Source organism: Athene noctua, chromosome 1 (assembly GCF_965140245.1).
Source record: "Athene noctua chromosome 1, bAthNoc1.hap1.1, whole genome shotgun sequence".
Lineage (NCBI taxonomy): Eukaryota > Metazoa > Chordata > Aves > Strigiformes > Strigidae > Athene > Athene noctua.
In genome coordinates, this window is record NC_134037.1 from 155,827,931 (window position 1) to 155,849,613 (window position 21,683).

Here is a 21,683-nt window from a genome sequence, read left to right on the forward strand (position 1 = left end):
TGGACATAAGAGTGAGGGGAATTTATGATTTTAATCTCAAGCCCAACATTTTAAACTGATACCAGAAAGCACTGACTGTTAAGCAGTATCAGGCAAATGTTAGATAGTGAATATCAAATTAGCTCACTGACACAGCACAGATCCTAGTGGACCAGTGTCACATCACAAAACAATGCAGCACTCTGACTTCTCAGCATCAAAGCTAAAAATCTAATGGGCCTATCCATCACCCATGGATACGTGTGGACTGGCACTCTGATGCTGTGCTGCTTCGCTCCTGCCCAGCACAGAAACATGGCTCCCAGGTGCTGCCTGCCTCTAGACTGCTGCTTTTCCCAAGCAAGTCCACAAAGCTGGCCATTTCCCGCTGCATAACTGCTGCTTTATGCACACTTTAAACCTGAAGATCTGTAGCTTCCTTGTGGGAGATTTTTCTGGCCCTTCCCAAGAAAATCTTTCAAGTCTTCTCTATTTGTTGGTCCCATGTGGTCTGTATTCCTGCTTTATCATCTACTGACCCTCTGAAGCTATGAGATAAATGGATCTGGCAGATACTTTTCCGCAGAGCTTTTCTTTCCTCACTCCCTTCCCCTTCCCTCTCCTGTCTTCCATGTAAAGAGTGAGAGACTGGATCTGCTGATGTTCATTGTACTTTGAAGTTCATTGAACTTTGAAGTTTATACTCATGGAAATCAACATGGGCAAGGTGTTTTACTGGTGTAAGCTGCCCATCTACTGTTATTATCTCTTTCTGACAAATATGCCTTTTAATTATTATTACAAAATCCCTACACAATGGGAACACGACCTACATAAAATTGGACAAGCTTAAAATACAAGTTTAGCTTCAAGGATACCATCACTATCATGTCAACACCATCATTAAAGCCTTTGGTAAAGCCATCATTTAAGTTGCAAATGTAGTCTATTGGTAAAACTAAATTTTCCTTGTACTTTCTTTGTCATGATTTAAAAATTATTCTGCATGGACCAAGATTGTTTGAGTCTTTTTCTAAGCCTCTCACTAAAATGTGGAGGAAAAGTATCCAGTACTAGCTAAACAGTACATATTATACAGTAAATGAGCATGCTTGACAAACGGAAAGGGCCATCTGTGATAAGGACAAGATAAGTTTCAGTCAGAAGATGACTGAGTGGGAGTAAATCTTTCTTCAACATCTGTTTGGCTTGTTTGGATTAATCCTCTCCAATTATTCTGTACTGTCTCTCCAGGGAGGATGGATGGGTGGAGAAGTGTGTTCCAAAATCAAAGTGATTGATCTCATGCATGCAGGAGTTTGAAAGGTCAGCTCAGTGAAAGGGAGACTCATGAGAATATGACTAACTGAGCTAGATTTTGTGTATACTGATTTTGGAGGAAAAACTACATGCTGGGTCCTTCGTCTTTCCTTTGTGGCAGTAGGTGACACAGTCACGGTAGGTGATAAAGTGATGGAATATTCCCTCCCATATTCTCATCACTATCTCTAGGGCAGTTGCCTTGGATGGGCACGTGGCAGCCAAACAGATCTCACAGCAGTTGGCTGCCCACCAGTGTTTTGAATAGGTGATTTTCTGTACATTCACACACTGTCCTAGAGGTTATTGCTATTACTTCACATCTTTATTACGCTAGTTCTTAAAGGGTCTGCGTTGCTACATCTCAACAACGTAAACAAGAGAATTTACAAATACAAAGGACATTCTCTGCTTGTGTTTATTGATGGTATTCTCTTTCTCCCAGTAAATCCACCTAACCGTGCACTCTGAAAATCTCACAGAGTAGCCAGCTTAATGAACCTCTAATTTAAATTAACTGATAAATGAATAAAAATTATGTTGTTCACCTATAGTTTCTTAAGGAATACAGAAGAAGTAATCCATCTTCTATAGTACAAACATATTTTTATATAAAGACCTAGTCCAAAATCTTGTAATTTAATCAGATGTGTACTTCCACCTGTGTCATAAGCTTCTCTCAACAGAGTACTTCAGCAGTAAGTGAAGTGCCTTGTGGGATCTCCAAACCATCAACTTTCCTAGCACACCCTTAAAATGGAAGACTGCTTGTATGCATCACCTCCAGGGTCACATATTTGGAAATATGCACAAGCCAAGAAGGTAAAGAAGCCATTTGTGAACTCTGTCTCCCTTGAGTGTTCTGTGGAGAGCCTCTCACTACCTATGGCAAATGCCTACCACTGATGTGAATGTGAATCAATGTATCTAAAATGCCAGACCTCTCTGCATACAAGAGCTTGGACCCCCAGACAACTGTTCAGTAAAATCCAGGATAACACTGCAATAATTAATGAGCCAAAACCTCTTTTAGTCTCCAAGTTCTTTGCTTTGAACTCTCAGCAAAATGCTGAGGGTCTGATTTTGCATGTATAAATCTGACAAGATTTGTAACAAGTTCTTGATGACTTTGTATTTACAGATTCAGCCACTTGATTTATGTTTTTGAAAACTGTCTAAATCCTTGGAGTGGTAATGAATTGTGATGAGAAATTATTTCTTTAAAATGCAGGAAATAACTATGTTTAAATGTATGAATGCCTGCAGGGTAAATTTTTTTGCTTGGTTTCTGAGGTTTAGAGATTTTTTTCCTGAAAAAAAGTCACAGTCAGTACAAGAGACTAGAAGTTTTATGGCCATAACAAAATCTTAAACTCTGGCAGCAATTCCATTTATTGAGCAAAACATAAAGAAGTGTTCAATTGTCTATTGCCATAGTTCTCAGAGAACTAGGAAACAGCAGTAATAGATAATCTTTTGGGCTGCAGTTTAAAGTAGCCTATGCAATTTAGTTTTTATTTTGCTTGTTTGTTTTTCCTCTTTTTTTCTTTAAAGTGTAGAAAGTGGTGCATTACCTAAACAGATGTAAAGCCTGTGTACAAGTGAGTTTTATCAGCTGGTGGGGTTATTGATATTTCACTATTGCAGGTCTTAGAACCTGCAACATGTTTTATCATTCTCTTCCAGTAAATCAAGCCAAGGTATTTCTGGAAACATTACTTTGTGGAGCAGAGGAGGAAAGTACCTCTCTGTTTTCACCTTTCTATTTTCCATCCTGATCTTCTGACAGGTGAGGTTTGCTCTCGGAGGAGCCCATCAGTGCTAACTCAGGTGAACAGATGGCTGCAGATCTATGTGAAATGTTCCTTTATTTCCAGTTCTTGCTGGCTGAAAAAGTGAGGAAGCAGTGACAGTTAAGATGACCATGCCAAGTGATTTGGAGCTTACGCATATACAGCTAAGCCTGATTGCCAACAAACCCATATAAAATAAGTTCAGCTAGAGAATGAACAGTTCTGTTATATAGTGCTGTGACAGCTATGCAGAATTATGCTTGAAGAAAAAAGGACTTACTGGGCGTTAAATGGCACAATGGACGAGATGAACTGTACTTACCTAATTGTATCCCCTGCACATTTGGAGATAAATCCCACAGATTGCAGTTGAAAGCTGCTTTTCAGAATTTAGCATTTTCATGTTGGGAACAAGATTAAATCAATGTGTAATTGCATTACTCTTTTCTTATTTTACAGTTTTGCAACAACTTTATTGGGGGCTGGATAAAATCTAAGTCAATACCTTCTATGATAAAGCAAAGAGATCACTCAGATGAAGATATATATTTGAAAATAATATATGAGCAAAGAGCATAAGGAATGTATTAATATACACTACTGATACTCTATCCTATCTCTATTGCCTGTCCTCTTAATCGATAGCACCGTATTTTTATTGATTTTATAGCAGAGGTAATCGGTTCTGTAATAAATATCAACAGTATCAGCTCTTGCTGCCAAACATTGCCAGCAAAAAGCTGAGTAGCAACCCAGTTGGACCTCTCGGCATCAAACCAGCCAAAGCTGCCTGGGAAAGGTCAGAAGAGCACCAAATACCACCCCAAGCTGCACAGAATCTGACACGAAGAACAGCACAGGATTGTGATTCAGGGCTGAAAAGGTACTGTAGGTGAAGGAGAATGTGAATATGTGGAAAACGTATAGTCTAGAGCAAAACCAGCAAAGAGAATGTGTGCAGGAGGAGTTCACTCTGCAGAGCAGAATGAGTATTTGATGCTGGTAAGCATGTATGCACATGTGTGTGTGTATGTGTGTTCATGATTCTGTGTAAGGACAGAGGAAGGGAACAAAAGCCAATACAGGCTATGGATTATAGAGGAAGGACAGGTTTTAGCGTTTTATGTGCTTTTTTAAAATAAAACATGTATTTCCAGCTGCAGCAGTTGTAATCATTTGGTCCTTCTTTGTGCCTATACAAGTCACTGTCTCCTACCAGAAACGCTGATCCAAGAGAGTGATATAACGTAGAAATAACACAACTGGGATGAAGAGGGAGGGGAAGCTTAGGTGCACTTAATGCCTCTCAACTTTCATCTCTCTTCAGCTGAATACAACATCAGTAGGATGCAACAGTGGCCAAATGCTAGTCAGTGATGCAGTGATTGCAAAGCTAAATAGATCATACAAGCAAATACCAGTATATTTATGAGAACTATCTTACACATGGATTTTACAGTGACTTAATTATTGCTCCAGCTTTAGGGACAAGTCACTCAAAAGGGAACATTGCTGTTGTGGAATGAAGTCGTTTCTGTAACAGGCTATCATCTGTCCTTTTAATGCTGTCTGAGAAACTCATCTTTAGTCCACATTTGAGTAGGAAAACAGCTGTGGCAGCAGTGTCGTTTATATTGGCAAGCAGTTACTTCTTAATGTTGATGAGGGTAGAGGTTAAAATCGAAACATCTATTCAAATTCCAGCCATCTATTACAAGGCAGAATTTATTGCTCCTATATACTGTGAAATTTGGGTTGGCAGAAATCACACAAAAAAATCAAACACTACTATAAAGAAGTGCCAGCTCTCCTATAAGGAGAGAAGTATCGTTTGTGGAAGACAGATCTACCAGAAGGCATAGTAAAATTGGTGGAAAAGTTACTTAAGCTGCCAGTTATAAAACAGCTACCTTCTGTCTGGAACTGCCTATGCCAGAAATGGCATACCAGGAAAGACATCCCTAGAAAAGGAAACTTTTTTAGAAAGGACCAAAAAAATTGCAGAGGAAGTGCTCATGAGGAAAGGACTGCTTCAGTTGTGCTTCTCATATGCCTCTGCTGTAAAAAAAAAAAAAAGAAAAAAAATTCATAATTGCCCAGTCAGAGCAGAGAGAGGCCTACCTTTAGGAAGAAGGGGGAGTAGCACCCTGCATTCACAGGGTACCAGTGGGTTATGTGCTGATGGCACCCATGGAGGGGGAACAGTCCAGAATCTGCTCCATGGTTTTATCTTCCCCAGAAGTGGATCTGCACCTGAAAAAGCCTTAAAAGAACAAAAAGCCTCAGGTTAGGAACAGGCTAACAGAGCCATTTCAACACCCATTCTCACAGCGTCCTACCTGCAAACACTATTGTTTTCTTTAATTCATTATACACCTTGTTTTCCACAGGATCCCTGCATCAATCTTCTTCTCTGGGCAATGTGTGCTCCTAAATGCAAGTCAGGCAGGAACACTGAAAATAAAAAGATCCTTCTCATCACTAATTTTATTTTCTGATCTGAACGTCATAATTTTTTTCTTCTTTTTTGTTTTAAAAAAAATATCTGGTGAGTATTAGAGTGTTTCACTGCCATTAATAAACTTTAGTTCTACTCATATGAGATAAGAGACTCCTTTTTTTCCAGATAAGACAATTGAGACTGAGAAGGAAATTGATTATCTATTAATTTTTGTGCCCGGTCTGAGACACACAACCTGACTTTTCAAGGAACTTAGCATTATTAAGCCCTTAGTGTATATGTCCATACAGTATCATGAGGTAGGACCTCTCAGAAGGTTAATTGGTCCACGGTTAAAAATGAAGCTACACACTGTTGTCATAATGGCATTGTACATTAATATTTAAGGTATGCATCCCACTTATTTCAGTGCACATCGATATTTAAAGTATGTACCCAACAAACTCCAGTTGCAACAGTGAGTGCTCAGCACTTCTGCAAAGCTAATATCCAAATTGCAAGCCAACCAACTGGAAAATGAGAAGAACTCAACTGGTGAATGCTTGTAAAATGCACCTTTGAGTGACGTACCTAACATCATGCAGAAACACTTGTGGTGGATATTGTCCTTTTCCTTCCTCAAGTCTGCTCTGTTTGTGATATACTTTTCAACAGATGCAGAAAGAAAGTCTGGCACTTTGTAGACATAACTGCATATCACTTCTTTACTCAGAGGAGATCCATCCTGCACAATTTAAAGGGCAAACTGTCTATGGAAAATGGTTCTGATTGAGTAATTTAAGACTGCAGTGAAACATATGGACAATGAGTGAATAAAAGTCGCACACACAAACTTAATTTTAACATTCTCACACTTGATTCTCCAGCTGTTTTCAAACATTGGCAGAGGTAATTTGGTTTTCCTACTTCCTTTAAGCCCTTCACCCCTCATCCCCCTGAGACATTCAATAAGGGAAGATTATGCTGACACCCAACCATGTCTTCCTATAAGCTTACATATCATCAGCAACAAGCCACCTCTAATGACACCCTTACCTCCTAGTGCCACACCAGCAAAACACTTTGCTGGTGGGGACTCTGCTAGGTGTTGGATCATGGATGAGGACATCTTGACTGTCACAGTAGTCATTGCTATCTCCTTTTAATACCTGTTCATTCTGCATATCAACTAATTGGGAAAAGGTTGGTGCCAAGAGCTCAATTTGTTTACATCCTGTGTGGAATATCTAATGACGTTGGAAGTCCTGCCCTTTTGAGGACAGCAAACAGCAGACAGTGGTGGCTTGTTATGATGCAAAAGATTTTACTGTGAAATTTCTTCCTCAGCATCCAGAGTAAGGCACAAACTAGTTCATAGTTGGGAGAAGCTTTTTGCTCCAAGCATCTCACAGACGTATTTACCACATGACCAGTAATTTCAGAGGAAAACAGTGAGAACAAAACCTGGGGTATGCTAAAAAAAATACACACATAGAACTCTGATTTTGTGAATAATAGTAGAATAGGTCCCATACAATGAATTGCTAGAGATCCTAGCCTCAGATTTCGCATTATGTAAAGAGATGTACCTCTGTTGAAATAAATATGGCTTGTTAGAAGAAGAGAGATGAATACTAGAATTTCAGCAGAGCTGAAAGTCACATCACAGAAGCTCACCTAATGTAGAAGAGAATTAAGCAACACCTGTAGATTAATTTAATCAGATGCAGGAGGTAATAACACTTTGAGATCTTTGGCTTGAAAATCAGGGTAAGCATTGGTAAGTTTTCTGAAAGGAATCTCATTTTTTACTGGAGTTCAGTGGTAGCATTAAGTAGCTTAAGAAGACACACTGTTATTTCATATTTATCAGATTCTGTGGCTTTGGTTAATCCGAGGGAGATGTATTCAAGAAAACCGCTGTAAACTTCATTACATGATGAAGCAAGTAGTATTTGATCTGTGAAGAAACTAGTGAAGCCCTAAGAAGGCTCTACTGACCACTAAACACAAAATCTTTAAATGAAGACTTTTGTTTTTGAGTTTTAGTTTTGAGGCTTTTGTTGTTAAAGAAAGATATGACAACAAGCTGTGATAGGGAAAACAAGACCAAGGTTAATTAGCAGTATTCAGAAGGTTTCATGGTAGTGTAAAAAAATCCCTCAAAATCTAATCAGGTTTTTCTTTTTCATAAATCACAGCTGATCTCACTCTGTGAAAATGTTACAAATCTTGCACATGGAGAAGTATCATGGCCAGAGGATTTCCAGATGTTTTTCTGGTCTTCATCAGTTAATTCCAAAATACAGAAACGACTTGTTTACTAGGTTGCAAAACCGTTTTTATCTGTACTGTGCACATCTTTAGCAATGACCAACACAAAACCAGCAGACATTAAACAAAATTGTACTCAAGAAATTGCAATAGGACCAAGAGATCACAGCTTTCTGGGGATCTTCAGCATTTATTTTCCGAGCAGATGACTGTCAGGTGACTTCTGGCCCCTGGACTATCTTCATCAAGCCAAAAAGCATGGGCACTGCTGATGTCCACAGATTTGAGCTCTGTGGAGCTCACACAGCTCTACAGTTTTATATATTACTTCTTGCTATTAGTGGAGTGATTCCCATCAAATTTATTGGTCACTGGCTCAAGCCCCAGGGGCTGATAACTCTAGCCTCAGGAAGATTTCTCTTGGGCTTGCTTTTCTCTTCACTGACACTGTAACTGTGACTGTAACTGTAGTTGGTTTCTGGAGGAGTGCAAGGAGTTGCCACATGTAAAGATCTAAGAGAGCTGTTTAATGTAGACCTGAAAAAGCCTGCTGAGGGGTGGACGACAGCATCTATGTCAAGCCAGAGAGCACTACTGAAATGTGGCTAATTTGTGTGTTGTTAGAACTAGAAGATTTTTTGTGAAAAAGAACTGTATTACAGTATTTTCCCAATACAGTACAGTGTATTAGAAAAAGGGAATGGGATTGCAACCAGGAAGCAAATTCCAAACCAATCTGTTCTAATGCTGTGGGATCTTTAATGGACAGGGTAATTAGTACTTTAAGCTGATATTCAGTCAAAAGATATATTTTTGGCTCAGTGGCCCCTAGAAAGAGGAACTGGAACTCAGAATAATCAGTGCTTTCCACTAAATCACTACTTCTTGTGGCACTTCAGGAGGTCATAGGTGAGCCAGAATTTTCCCTGCTCTGTATTTGAGATCTGGTAGTACGTTTTGGAAGGGTTGAAGACTACCAACAGGTTGAACTATTTCTACTGTAGTGTTTTTTCCAAATGGTCAAAGCAGAAACTTTGGACATAAAAGTCTAGATAAAAGGAAATGATGAATCATGCACAAAAGATAAGGAAAAATAAGTCATTGTTGCATTGACTTTAAAAAGCGAAGAAGGTAGAGATTTGCCTGCACTAGGAATCAGATTACCAAGGTAGTAAAATGAGGAATTAGGAACAGAATAGATAACAGTTGAAGAGGTTATTGAAAGATTACAGAGTCTAGAAACTGATATAATAAAACAATGCGTACACAACCTATATTTCAGACCTCTAAAGCAAACTAGGAAAATGTGCAAGAAACCTTTTGTGAATGAACAGAATATTGAATTATTTGACAAAATAAAATTCTGAAAAATTATGAATCTGACTGAAAAAACCTTTGCATTCCAGGAATAAAAGTTCTAAATATAATCTTTAGACCATGAATGAGAGAATTTTGGTTACTTCAGGAGGCATACTCACAATGCTCAATAGACATAGGCAAACATTAATTGTTCATATATGGACACATGCACATGTACACATATAACTGTGTGCTATTATTTATAGCCTTCAAGAAAATTGCTTTCTATGAAGCCTTAATTAAAAAAAATCATTCTCTCAGATTTATTATGAGCCCTGATACACACAACATTTTTCTTAAAGCCCAGGTTCTAGAGTAAAAATATTGCATGAAGTAACAGCAGAAATAGAAAAAAAAAAAAACCAAACAAACCCCAAAGTTTTTAACCCTCTTGGCTATAAGCAAAAAGTTGAAAGCATGAAAGAAATGCAGAGTAAATGCTCAGAATGACAAAATGATCCTCTTTAAATAAAAATCTCATCAGTTCTAATATGATTATTTTTGCAGGGCTTGCCCTACTTTTCTTTTTTTTTTTTTTTTAAAAAAAAAGACTTTTAAGATTAGTTAGAGTGCAATCTATTCACCCCTAGAGCCATTTTGATGACATAAAATGCAAACAAGATTAAAGTGCTTTTGTGTGTGTGACCCTCTGAGGGCTTGACAGAGTGGCAACTGTTTTGTTCCTGCTCTAGACACGACCTGGCTTACAAGTACTTTTTTCTCCTAAAGAGGAGGGAACACAAAATGATGATGGTCTAGCCAAAGCAGGTTGAGTAGTCTTTCTGCCTAGAAGGCTTTTGAAAACATCAGTGTCTACAGGCAGATTTGTTCTATTGCTACACTGGCAGGAACCACAGACAATCTATATCCACCTTTAGTACATTCTCTCTAGATACTGACTAAAATATAGACATTAAAGTAAAATCTTTGTATTTTAGCCTTTTAGTATATGGAATTTATTTGCCTTTTAAATGTTCTGCCTGACGGAGTTGAGTAAAAATGAATTATTTGGCTGTCTGATGAATCTAAAATTCTTGAAAAAAATGGTTTTATTGAATATTTTTTCTATTTCTAAAATTTCAGCATGTAAAAGGATTTTGAATATAATAAGCCTGAATACTTCTTTAGAAAACACTAAAATTAATAACTTTTCAGAGATCCCCCTTCCCGTCCTGTGAACAGTTTGACAAATGGACCCAAACTTCAGAAAAAAATTGTCACCAGGTTTGTCTTTTTAATTCAGAAATATTCCTTCAGATTTTTCATCCTGCTGTAGTGTCTATTGAAAAAAAAGTCTATTCTTGATCATTAGATTGTGTGCAATGTTTCCCTAACATGAAATGTATATGTGAAGTTCACCCTTATTTACAGGGCACACAAAGTTCATGAATTATGATAGAATATGTCTTGTGGAAATGGTGCACAGTTCATGTTTTTCTGTGCAATGCAAAAAAACCCTACCAGGATTGGAAAATTTCCAAACACTACTAACAATAATAATAAAGTCTTAACTATAAAATGTAGAAGAAAGACATGAATAATTAAAGACTTTAAGAAAGAAGAGGGGGAAATCTTAAAATCAATTGTAATGTAAAGGAATCCTGCAAATATGAAATTCAATTAACTCCATGGAGCTGGGAATTGGGCTTATTTCATTTGATACACTATTAAGGTGACATGCACACTACTTACAGAAAGCCCTGTTACTTTCCTTCCTACTGCACTGGGGAGGGGGCAAGGAGTGGGTGCAGAGAGCTCTTAAATAGAGTGTCTTAATGGATCAAGGTCTAATTGCTAAGACCCTGGGCTAAAACATCATTTTTGAAGCTGACACGTCCAGATGCTGAATAAGCAAAGCTTTCTAGCAGGCCCACACAGACCACTGCAGTGCATAGCCTGGAAAAGGATATTTAAAATCTCTGCAACGTTTCTGTGAGACACTCTTCTGAGAATATATAGATCATGGATCTTGAACCCTCTCCCCAAAGTCTCTTCATTACAGGCTGTACCAGTAACACACATGTTAGATGTTGGAAATTGTCAGATTACCCTCCCTGCCTCTGTGGTGAATCACTGCCTAAGTTATAGGCATGTACTTTCTGTCCAGTGGTGTATTTAATTCTTAACCTCTTTTCCTTAGCTCAGGAAATTATTTTAGCCTTGTTATTCAAGAAAACAGTTTAGTGCTTCCTTTGATGCATCATTTTTAATAAGAGTCTGCATATCAATTGCATGTTAAAAGGAGAGCTAGGCTTCAAAATGTACTTAAGGTTAGTTATGTTTGCCACCCTGACTGGAGCTCATCGAATAGAAAGGATATGCTTTGATCTGTTGGAGCAGATGTAGAGCTGTGGTGTCATATCACTTCTGGAGCTGACCTAGTAAACCACCATGACAAAGTTGTGTGGGTTTATGGGCTTACATCCCAACTTGTCATAAAATTACCTGTTCTACAGGGACAAGAGCACTGAAACTGTGTCAGACACAATTCACTTGAGTGTGGTAAAATCCCAATTACGGCCCATTCCCCAAGCATGGTTAATGTTATTTTCCATAGCCTCCTTCTCCCGCTCTCTGCTCTCCCCTCCTCCTTGCCTTCTCATCTCAGCCCTGGACTTGCAGAGATAGTGCCAAGATGAGAGAGAGACACTCACCTGAATTATACAGGAGACAATGCATACGTATGTGCATACGTATGTATATGCATATGCTTTTTCAGATACGGGCTTGAAAATCCCCAGTTCTGAAGGGAGGAAGGTCTGGCTGACAACTGTGTTCCCACATCTAATACTCTAAAAATCTCACTGTACCTAATCTGGTCAAAAGAGGGCTTTAGGGGATAGGACTGTTCACCATACATAGGTTAGGGACTAAAGGCAAAGCATGGAAGATCAAGGACAACGGCAGAACCAAGAGAAGGATGGAGATGAGCCGTTTCTCTGGTAGTGTATGGAGGAGGTAAAGCAAGCCCTGGGTGGCAGGAGGGGAGAAAAAGGGCTAAGAGATTTTGAAATGGCTTGATCCTTTACTGGGAGAAGCTGTACAGCTTAGCAGCCACAGTATGAGGGGGTGTCTTAAAACCTTTTTTAAAGGAAGAAGCACCACCACCTCCCCATGACTGTCATATACATTTTAGTACAATAAATACACTGGAAAGCAGCCCTGGACAAGGTAGCTATAGTATAGCAGTTCCACCTCTCAGAACACATTATGATGCTTGTTTTAATTACTGATTAATTTTATTAGACTTTACAGCCTTATCAAAATGGAAACTGTAAAGAATGAAGCCAGATGTTACTGTTTCTCCAGTGAATTCTTACTGTAATTAATTTCTTCATCAATAATTAATTTTCAGTAACATTTCTTTGGCATCATGACACTACTAATGAAACAATATGCAAATATTATTGCTGGCAAGTTATTCTGTACTGTCTAAATATTAAGACAGATTTTTTTATTTGAAAACACTACAGCACTAAACACTATATGGATGCTGTAATGATAAACTTAAAAGATAGACAAGAAACAGATCTGCTTTCTCCATATTCATGTTAAAACCTCACAGTAAATCTTAAAAAGTAAAGCAAAGCTCCTGTGTATGTAATACACGTATTTTGCAAAGTGATTTAATTTGGAATAAATCCTGCACCACTGTAGAGCACTACTGAATCCTTGTTCCTGAAAAGAGAATCAGTAAGGGCAAAGGAAGGAACTGGCACAGTTCCTCTGAAACACACATCAGGCAAGAATGACGAGCAAGGGCTTCAAGCCACTGGCAGGGGTATCACAAGTAATAATTTCTTATGCTCATCTTAGAAAAAAACCACAACACTTCAACATCCCACCAACCACCTAGGGTATTTTCAAAGTACGCTGGGTTTACCCAGAGTGTCTTAACTGCTCTTTTCATGCTCATTTTCTTTTCTCTTTTGCTAGATAAAAGAAAAAAAAACCAAACCTCTTCCAGGAAGAAGGTAAGACTCCTGCCAGCACTGACACTTATCTCTTTTGAATTTTGACAAACTCAACGTAAGTGGGCCCCATATATTACAAAGTTATCTGACATCATTCCTTCAAAGACCTATTAAGGTGATCTAGCTCAAAGTAATTATACATTTTAGGAATATGCTGAATCTAACTTTGCCAACCATCACAATTAAATAGAGAAATGTAACAGACTCTTAAATAAGGCATTAAACCCAATTCCCAGTAAGAGCCATCCAGAAATTCTTTTCTTCTTTCAATCTTAATAAGCGAGACAAAAGTCTGTATCTGTTTTTCCTGTTGATGGTCATCATTATGTGCTTTGCAAAAATCCCATCTTTTTCTACACAGGGAAACTATCTCTCAGAATGGTTACTTTAATAACAGAGACTCATGTTATAGAAAAGGCTGAGAGTCACTGCCCTAGGTTTGGATTCAGAAGACCAGGAATAGAGAAATTAAAATGAGAAACCTCCATCTGTAATAAGTAACTGTGGGTTTTGTGAATACCAGATGCTATGGTCTATAAAATATTGTGCCTTCATTGATGTAATAACTCATTTGGGTACCTGAGCTGCAAGGTCCTATTCCTTGCTCTCACACTGGTGTGCCAGATGAGCTTAAAGAGATAACTTCATCCTTAAAGAGGTTGTATGTCACTATGATGTACCCTTATTTTTACATCTGTGTCATAGGAAAACTACGACTGCTGTCTTTGTAAAACATTTTGATATCTAATGATACAGAAAGAGGTGACTTATCTAGGTTCACCAGTTTTAAGGTTGTTTTGTACCCTCAAGATGCTATGGACTGAAAACTCAAGTGTGGACCACAGGAATAATAGAGAAAGTTTCTGGTCATTTTGGGTAAGATTGGAGAAATGCAGTCCACAGCAGCTGCTTTCTATAACAGAATTAAAGACTAAAGCACAGTGTGTTTATCTTGTTCCTATTACTATCAATATGGCAGCATATGGAAAGAATACTTGTATTTTTATCTACAGATAAAGCCTTGACCATTTGCTCCAGACTTTCATTGGAGGCAGTATACATGAGGGACTTCATATCCAGTGCTGTTTTTTCTTAAGAAGCATTAAGGGGAAGGTGATGAGGAGCAGAGAGGTTTCTGATGGGCCACTGGGGAAAGGAGTTACTGAGTGAAAATGTCAAGGTAGAAATTCTTGGCACAGTAATCAAGACAGACTCTCAGGACTTTTTAAAATATGCCTTTAAATCTACTTATGGTCTGGCTGAAACCAGATTTACAGTCTATTTTTGCAGCTGCCAGTCTCCACTTAGGAAAGCTTTAGCATTGGATACGGATAGTATACTTCAAAAGGTAGACAGAAACCTTTGAAGTGCACATAGGCTGATGTGGAGGGTTACTTGAAAGTATAGGTTTCCTCTGACAATAAGGGTATTTAGAAATGTTAAGATCCCAGAATTGTTCAGGATTTCATCTGTCTAGGTGGACAAAGCCTTAGATCTTACAACCAAATATATTTATGTAATTAAAAAGCCCATTTTCTGTAGTTGCCTTGTTCGTGTATGTGCATAGGTGAGGAGCAGAAGTCACCTATTTATATTGTGATATTTTTTTCATTTAAGAATTTGTTAACAATATCTTTGAACCTATGGGAATACACTTGGAAAATATCTTTAAAGGGCCAACTCCTGAATCAGCATAAATCAGTATCAGTAGTGGCTAATAAAGTACATCTTTTAACTTTCAAATTTTAAAAATGTGCAAAATCTGGCATTCCAGTACCTTGTTTTGAATAGCTTTTTAGAATGTTTATAGTATTTATCAAAGTCTGCATATTGAAAAAAATAATACCTAAAGTTTTCAGTGGATTACTTTGGAAAATGTGTTATCTGTCTGAAAAGGGGGAAAATATCCTATACAGACTGTTCATTGACCAAAAAAATACTTCCATTATACATAGAGAGGTGTTTTTTTCAGTTAATTCAAATAGCTATCACAAAAATAAATTCAGGCACAAGCAAATCCCCTTGCTATAACCATTACAGGTAAAATTTTATTCCAGGGGAGTTTACCTAGAGATGTGTGGATGGTTAGAAGGTAGCTAAATTAATACATACGAGCACTGTTGAGATTGTGTAACAATTGTGTACTGTTGACTATTGCCTTTCTACTAAAAATGAGAATTTGAAATAAAAAGTGAATAGCTACAGTTTAGCTAGAACTACAAAGCAAGCATTTTAAAAACCACATCTTCACTTTGCCTTTTTGCTATGCTCTAGCAGCATGCTTACAAGTTTGTAAAAGAAAGTGGAAAAAAGAGGGTTTTCTTTAAATAAATAAATAAATAAATAATACTGAAACCTAACAGATTTTTTCTGGAGGATGGCTGGCAGTTGATTATGTCAACATGCACAAAATAAATGCAAGAAAAAAAGAACTCTAGAGAATGAATTATCCACATATACCTCAACTGTTGCTTTTGTTTGGAGTACCACTGGTGGACTGCCTGGCCATGGAAGCAATGAGTTGAGGGTTATCAATGAGGTTCAGAGGTATTATTTGAAGTCTGCTTAAAACTCCCACATCTCAGATTAATGCCTTAGGTGCTGGGCTGTAGCATATTCTGGAGTCTTTCTTTCCATTTATCCTAGGCCTGCATAAGGTTTATTGCAAAAAAAGGTTTTTACGCACTTTAGCTACAATAGTGTATTTTATCAGGTGATTTATTAAGAAACTACTTATGTAAACAGAACTGCCTGTTTAAATTTTGTTTTGGTGTAAGACTGCTGTTAATTGTTGTACCGACCTATATCTACGTTCTAACACCTTTTAATTTGAAAATGCCACTTTCGCTATTAACTGGTAGTTCATAGTAAAAAGTAATTGGGTATGTGTGTCTATAGTACTATAGTACTAGAAAAGAAGCTTCTTATTTTTACCCCAAAGTGTGGCATTGAAAAAGAAAAACACAATTTTGTGTTTTGTGTAATGAATTTTAAAATAATCTCAAATATTGTTAAGGAAGCACTACAAGTACCCTTCTACTGGCTTTATTCCCTGGCATAAGAAATGATAGATCTGCAGGTTAAGTATATATGTAGAAAATATACCTGTGGATTCTATATTATTTGTTAGATCTATGATAAATAAACTTTGAATAGCACTGGCCTGTGTGGAGCCTGTACTATGGTTTTGGACACACCATACTGCCTCTCTGAGAGCCAGCAAGCCTTCAGGATGCCCTCCTGTACCACACTGATGTCCTGGCTTAGGTAACTGCAAGCTGAAGAGGTTTCTGTAACCAGGGTCCACCGTACTTTGATAAATACCACCACTAGCTCTGCACTCTTCCCAATTAACACCGCTGAATGTACTCTGTTTCCAAGGTCCTGTCTTCTCTAACCTCTCGACAGATTATTGGAGATGTTAAAATGTGTATAAATCTTGCTTTAAGTAAGGATCTAAAAGAAACTTTTTCGTTTCTTGTCTTGTATGTTGACCATCTACAGTTCAATGATACACAAATTTTAAATTAACTAATGTAGCTCATCTGATTTTAGAAAATAAGCAAACATACAACTTATTTTTATACTACCAACCACTTTTTGCTTGCAATATAACAAGATAAGAGAAAAAATGTGTAAGAAGGTGTACATGTGTGGAGCTAGATCCACCAGACCAGGAGGACAGTTTTGCATCAATTCATGGGGTCAAAGCTGACCTAAAAACTAGAGTAGCTGGAAGCTGCTCGGTTTCTGCCCAAATTCAGGAATCTTCAAGCAGTTGCTGCAGTAGTTTATGAGCCTCCTTCCCTTGCTATCAGCAGAGGGGATGGTGGCCAGGGCCACTTTACTCCTGGCTGGTCTCCAGCTGCTAGAGCAGCTGGCCTCTTGAGGCTGCTGGCAATCAGTGAAAATCAAATCAGCCCTGTGCTGTGAACTGGTGCTGGAGTGAACTGATGCTGGGAAGCTTGCAGGATTAGGAAAGTACAGAGTTGGTATACTGCTCCTTCTTGGCCAGAAATGTGGATCAGCGTTTTCAGATAGCTACTTTCTGTCTCAAGAAGTGTTTCAGTCTGCTCTAGTGATTTAGAAATTCAATTTAGAAACAAACATTGGTCTTATTATAATGAAACTGTAGAGGGTAAAAATTTGTAAGAGAAATCAGATCAAAGTTCTAGGTAACGATTCCAGTAAAATTATTTTAAATCAAAATTTAATCTAAGGATATATGAAGACAACAATGTTTACATGGGAAGGTGAAACACATTCTGAACAAGTTTTGTAGAGGGAGGCAAACATCAATGAATCTGTGCATACATATGTCTCCTTGTTCTAGCGCTGGTCAGTTTAGTTTCTCTTTTACATGGACAATAATAGAGTAGATATGCGGTCCTAGTGTCAGACCACATATACAGGACCTTGTCTCATAAAGCCAGGTCTGCTTTGACTTTCACTTACCTGGAGAGCCTGTCAGAGATCCAGCACAGTAGCAGAGCTGATCACAACGTGGTTAATGGGCAGAAGCACCAGACCTGCCTCCCTGTATCCCAGGGCCAGCACTTGACAGATGGGAGAGTACTTGATTCCCTTTTCCTAGTGTGTGGCTTTGTTTCCCTGCCACTCTTAAAGGATAGGGAAAGAGAAAGTGTTTTGTAGCAGTCTTCTAACTTCGTCCATTCCTCTTTTACAGATCCCCTCTGCTCACTCCACTCTGTGGCATATTTTGTCAGTTCCCTGCTCTATCTATGTAAATCTAAGTCCGCATTTCCAGAGAAAATGCTGCTTAATAATTTCAAAGAGTTATTATTTCTGGCTTCATCAGTGCACAGTACAGCAGAGTAAAGAATAAAGAACAAGCAAAGAATGACCTGACCCCCATATTGTATTGAAGACTATAAAGTGATACTTGTCCAAGAAAATGCAGTTTCTCTGTCAAGTATGCTGATGCCAGGAATATGTATGAATATTAAAATCCCCAGAAAGACAAGGCACTTTCTAAGGAGCAGTTTTCCATACCAGGTTTCAGGTGGTGAGAATCTGGTGCTTTGCCTCATTAATGAGCTGGAAGTACAAATTCACTGTCAATTGATTTGGTGGGTCAGCAGCAAATGTAACTAGAGCAGCATGAGTTTCACTGCAACACCACAATTTGTTTTACTTCCTTCCATCTTTTGAGCTTCCTGTGTATTGCTTTCCTGGTCCTCCCTGTTATAAAGTTTATCTTAAACATCCCTAATTCTTCCTCTCCAGTTGAAGGTTTGCCAGTTGAGGTAAGCAGTTATTCCACACATGGTGCTGTATTTTTTAGGATTGATTGGTGTGACAAAGTATTGTAATTTAAAACAATTATTTCTTTTTAACTGGTGAAGTTCAAATTGATTTGCAGTTATTTCCCACCTGCTTGCATTCCTCTAGACACAAGCTGTCTCTGTGAGATTTGATTAGATTCCTATGGAAAGGAAAAAAATAAAGGCGCCAGAACCAAGATACCATGCACAGTAGTAGTAGCATATGCCGCTGGATCCAAACGGGGAATTCTTGTTAATATAATAAGAAAGCAGTCCTCTGCAGCTTTCCTAGGCAGAACAAATGCCTGGAGATGATGACTTCTGCTGAGTGCCTCAGTCATCATCATAGAGGGTTACTGTGGTATCTATGGTTGTGCACAGGCTCTACTTTCTCAATTGTATCCTGAGTTTGAAAAAAAGGGCTTGATTCTGTCATCTATAAGCTCCCATTATACACTTGATAGCTCAGTGACCTTCCAGAAGGTTTCCCCAGTTTCTTCGCTATCCGCCAATAACTAATAAATTCCCAAACCTATTCATCTGCCATCCTCCAATATTTCCCATGCTTTCATAGCAGCCAGTGCCACCTTTTCTGGTCTGAGCCACAAGACTCTCATTCTAACCTTTTGCTGCTGATTTAGGCCTCTTTGCAAGCATTGATGGTAGCCTTGTCACTTGTGTCATGCTTTATATCAAGTACAACTGCCATGATTTACCTCATTGCCATGAAGCAAATACCATTGTCACAGACTTCAACATTGTTTTTCCCTGTAAGAAACTGTTGCTCCTGTTAACATGCTTATAACTACTGGAATTAAAACCTTTGGAGATGAAACTGGGCCTTGGTAGCTCTGCAAAAGTGGGGAAATGCTCCCCCTTTCAGGACTTAGACATAGGCCAAAGTCATGTATTCAGATGGGAATCCTAATCAGTTGCTTGCACAATGCAATAACTTTAATACCTTTCTGCCTCTAAGCATCACATCTACCTTATCAAGAGATGCATCACATTGAGAGTATTCCAACAGTTAAATTAGAGACAAGAAAAAGAGAGAGAAAGAACCCTCAACCTCATGTTACCTCTGCCTCCCACAGGAAATTCAATACAAACATTACATTTGGACAGGCTTGCATTGACTGCGGATTGATTGTTAAATTCACTACTGGTATTTCTACCTAAATAAATGCAGAGGAGACTCTGGGCCTCTATTTTGAATGCCCACCCAACTGTGCACACATATTGGATCTGCAGTAGTAATCTAGTTTCCTCTGGTTATTTCGTAGTTTTTGTAGACCCCAACTGCCTCTTAGAGAGATTTGCTGCTGCTATTTTTTTTTTTTTTTAACAAACCATCTGTCTCATTTTGTATTCTAGAGCATTATTCCCCATTTCTTGTCATGTTTCCAGTAAAGAAGTTCGCTGGACTGCTTATGCTCTAGATAGTTAGCATATTGCTGTTCTGTTGCTGGTGCAGCAGAAAAAAGAAAGGGTAACCCTTTTTACATTCCCTTTCTCCGGGCAGGAAGCCCTTCAGTCCACTCAGCAGGGAAGGATCTCGGCACCTTCACAGCTCCCCCAACAAATTCACTTACACTGAAGTAATTTTAAATTCGGGGTGACACCTCCTGTAAAGCGTTAGGATCAGACTGGCAATAGTACAGGTAGACAAAGGGGGCTGGAGACTTTTTTTCTCCAGAGATAGTATAGTTCTTACTGTTGTCATGCCCAGTTAGTTGGGCCACATCAAAAACAACATATTTGCTGCAGATCTCTTAGGCACCAGTTGATCACAGAACACCAGGCATAATAGGGATACCACAAAAGTACTTTCTAAAGTCTGAAGCACAGCTGAAGAGAATTTAGACAGCACTCTATGCTGCACCTTCAAGACACAGGTGTCATCAAAACTGAAGGTAGGCGGAAAATTTTATTTCTGTATGTACCTGGTCCTGACACTCATATGTTTACATGTCTCCAGCTAAAGCAGACCAGGAAGGTACTTATAATACAAAACCTGTGGATTCTCCATTCTATACCAAAAAATTGAAACTTACAAGATTTGAGAGAAGTGAAAACATAGAAGAACTGATATAGGGCTAAACAGTAGATTTTCCTGAGTCCTTAACAAAAATCAGGGAAGATTTAAAGTCTGGTGATAATCCTCATTTGTCTTCACATACTTAGGGTGTTGCTGTTTCCCTGAACAATTTGTACAGACTCCTCTATAGCCATTGGAGAGAAGTATGATCTTCTGGAACATGATTAATCTATTTTAGAAATCCACTTTAAGGTAAGTTGAAGTACTCCCTAGAAGTACCTATTTTCTGTAATTGATTACACAGTCTAAATGACTAACACTGTGGTAGATATCTTTCTGTAGAGTTCTCATTTGACCAGACAAGACCCCCACAAAGAAACTACTGGAAGATTCAGAAAGAATCACTTAGGAAGCCATTAAAATTTGGCAAGAAAAGGAAGGCAGACTGCTGCTAATGGGAGTGATTACTGCTCTAATTCTAGTGGTCTAACAGTGCACGCATCAGGATTATCACATCTGTGATATGGAGCTACCTGTGAGACAGAGCTCCATCACCAGGTCACCACCCCACCCCTGGCACTGGCCCTGATTTTTGAACTCCAACCTCACATCCTTGCTGAGGAGATTCTGAGCCAACCTGACCTACCCAGAGCCTCATGAAACTTTGGAAGACCAAAATAAACAGAACACAAGACAACTACAAATAATGTAGGTGTGTGGCAGCAAGGCTGAAAACAACCCCCACAGAGGACTGTAGAAAACCATATACACAGCATATGCCAAGCCTGCATGCATCATATGGAGAAAAAAAAAAAAAAAAAGGTAAAACAAGAACTATACTTCAATGCTTTGCATGTGTTTATAAACAGAGTGTAGGATGCACAGACAACAACAGAGGGATTCTTCACGGGAGCAATAGAAAGTGTTTCTGCAGGGCATGATATGAATATTAGTATAGAAGCAAGTGAAACATTCACTAATGTATGCTGAGCATAAATATAAAGCCTGTCTATGGTGCCAAAAATGGCACTGTAAGTAGAAGATAAAATTTTTAGATAATTTATTGTTATTGCAGGGTGACAAGATAAGATTGTACTGTAGTTTCTCTGCAATATAGTCAGAGGCAAAAGACCTAGAAAGACATAAAATTTGTAGCATTATTAGAGAAACTAAACCTTACCAGGTTCAAGTGTGTCTGCCTGTTCTTTCTGTTAAGAAGAT

The 21,683-nt window shown here is 38.4% G+C and overlaps 2 long non-coding RNA genes across 3 annotated transcripts in view; one reads left to right on the top strand and one right to left on the bottom strand.

Moving 5' to 3' along the window:
- Positions 1–21,208, top strand: part of LOC141958983 (uncharacterized) — an 80,816-nt gene extending 59,608 nt beyond the window's left edge. The window contains exons 4-6 of one of the 2 annotated variants that reach the window (XR_012633379.1): positions 13,102–13,139; positions 20,609–20,714; positions 20,791–21,208. This is a non-coding gene — a long non-coding RNA (uncharacterized LOC141958983). Of the gene's footprint in view, positions 1–1,985; positions 2,122–13,101; positions 13,140–20,608; positions 20,715–20,790 lie in introns of those variants that run through there. The other variant, XR_012633377.1, reaches the window with a different exon arrangement.
- LOC141958991 (uncharacterized) overlaps positions 3,082–21,683 on the bottom strand; it is a 53,125-nt gene continuing 34,523 nt past the window's right edge. The window contains exons 2-3 of the long non-coding RNA XR_012633382.1: positions 5,214–5,355; positions 3,082–3,186 (exon numbers count right to left, since the gene is read on the bottom strand). This is a non-coding gene — a long non-coding RNA (uncharacterized LOC141958991). The remainder of the gene's footprint in view (positions 3,187–5,213; positions 5,356–21,683) is intronic.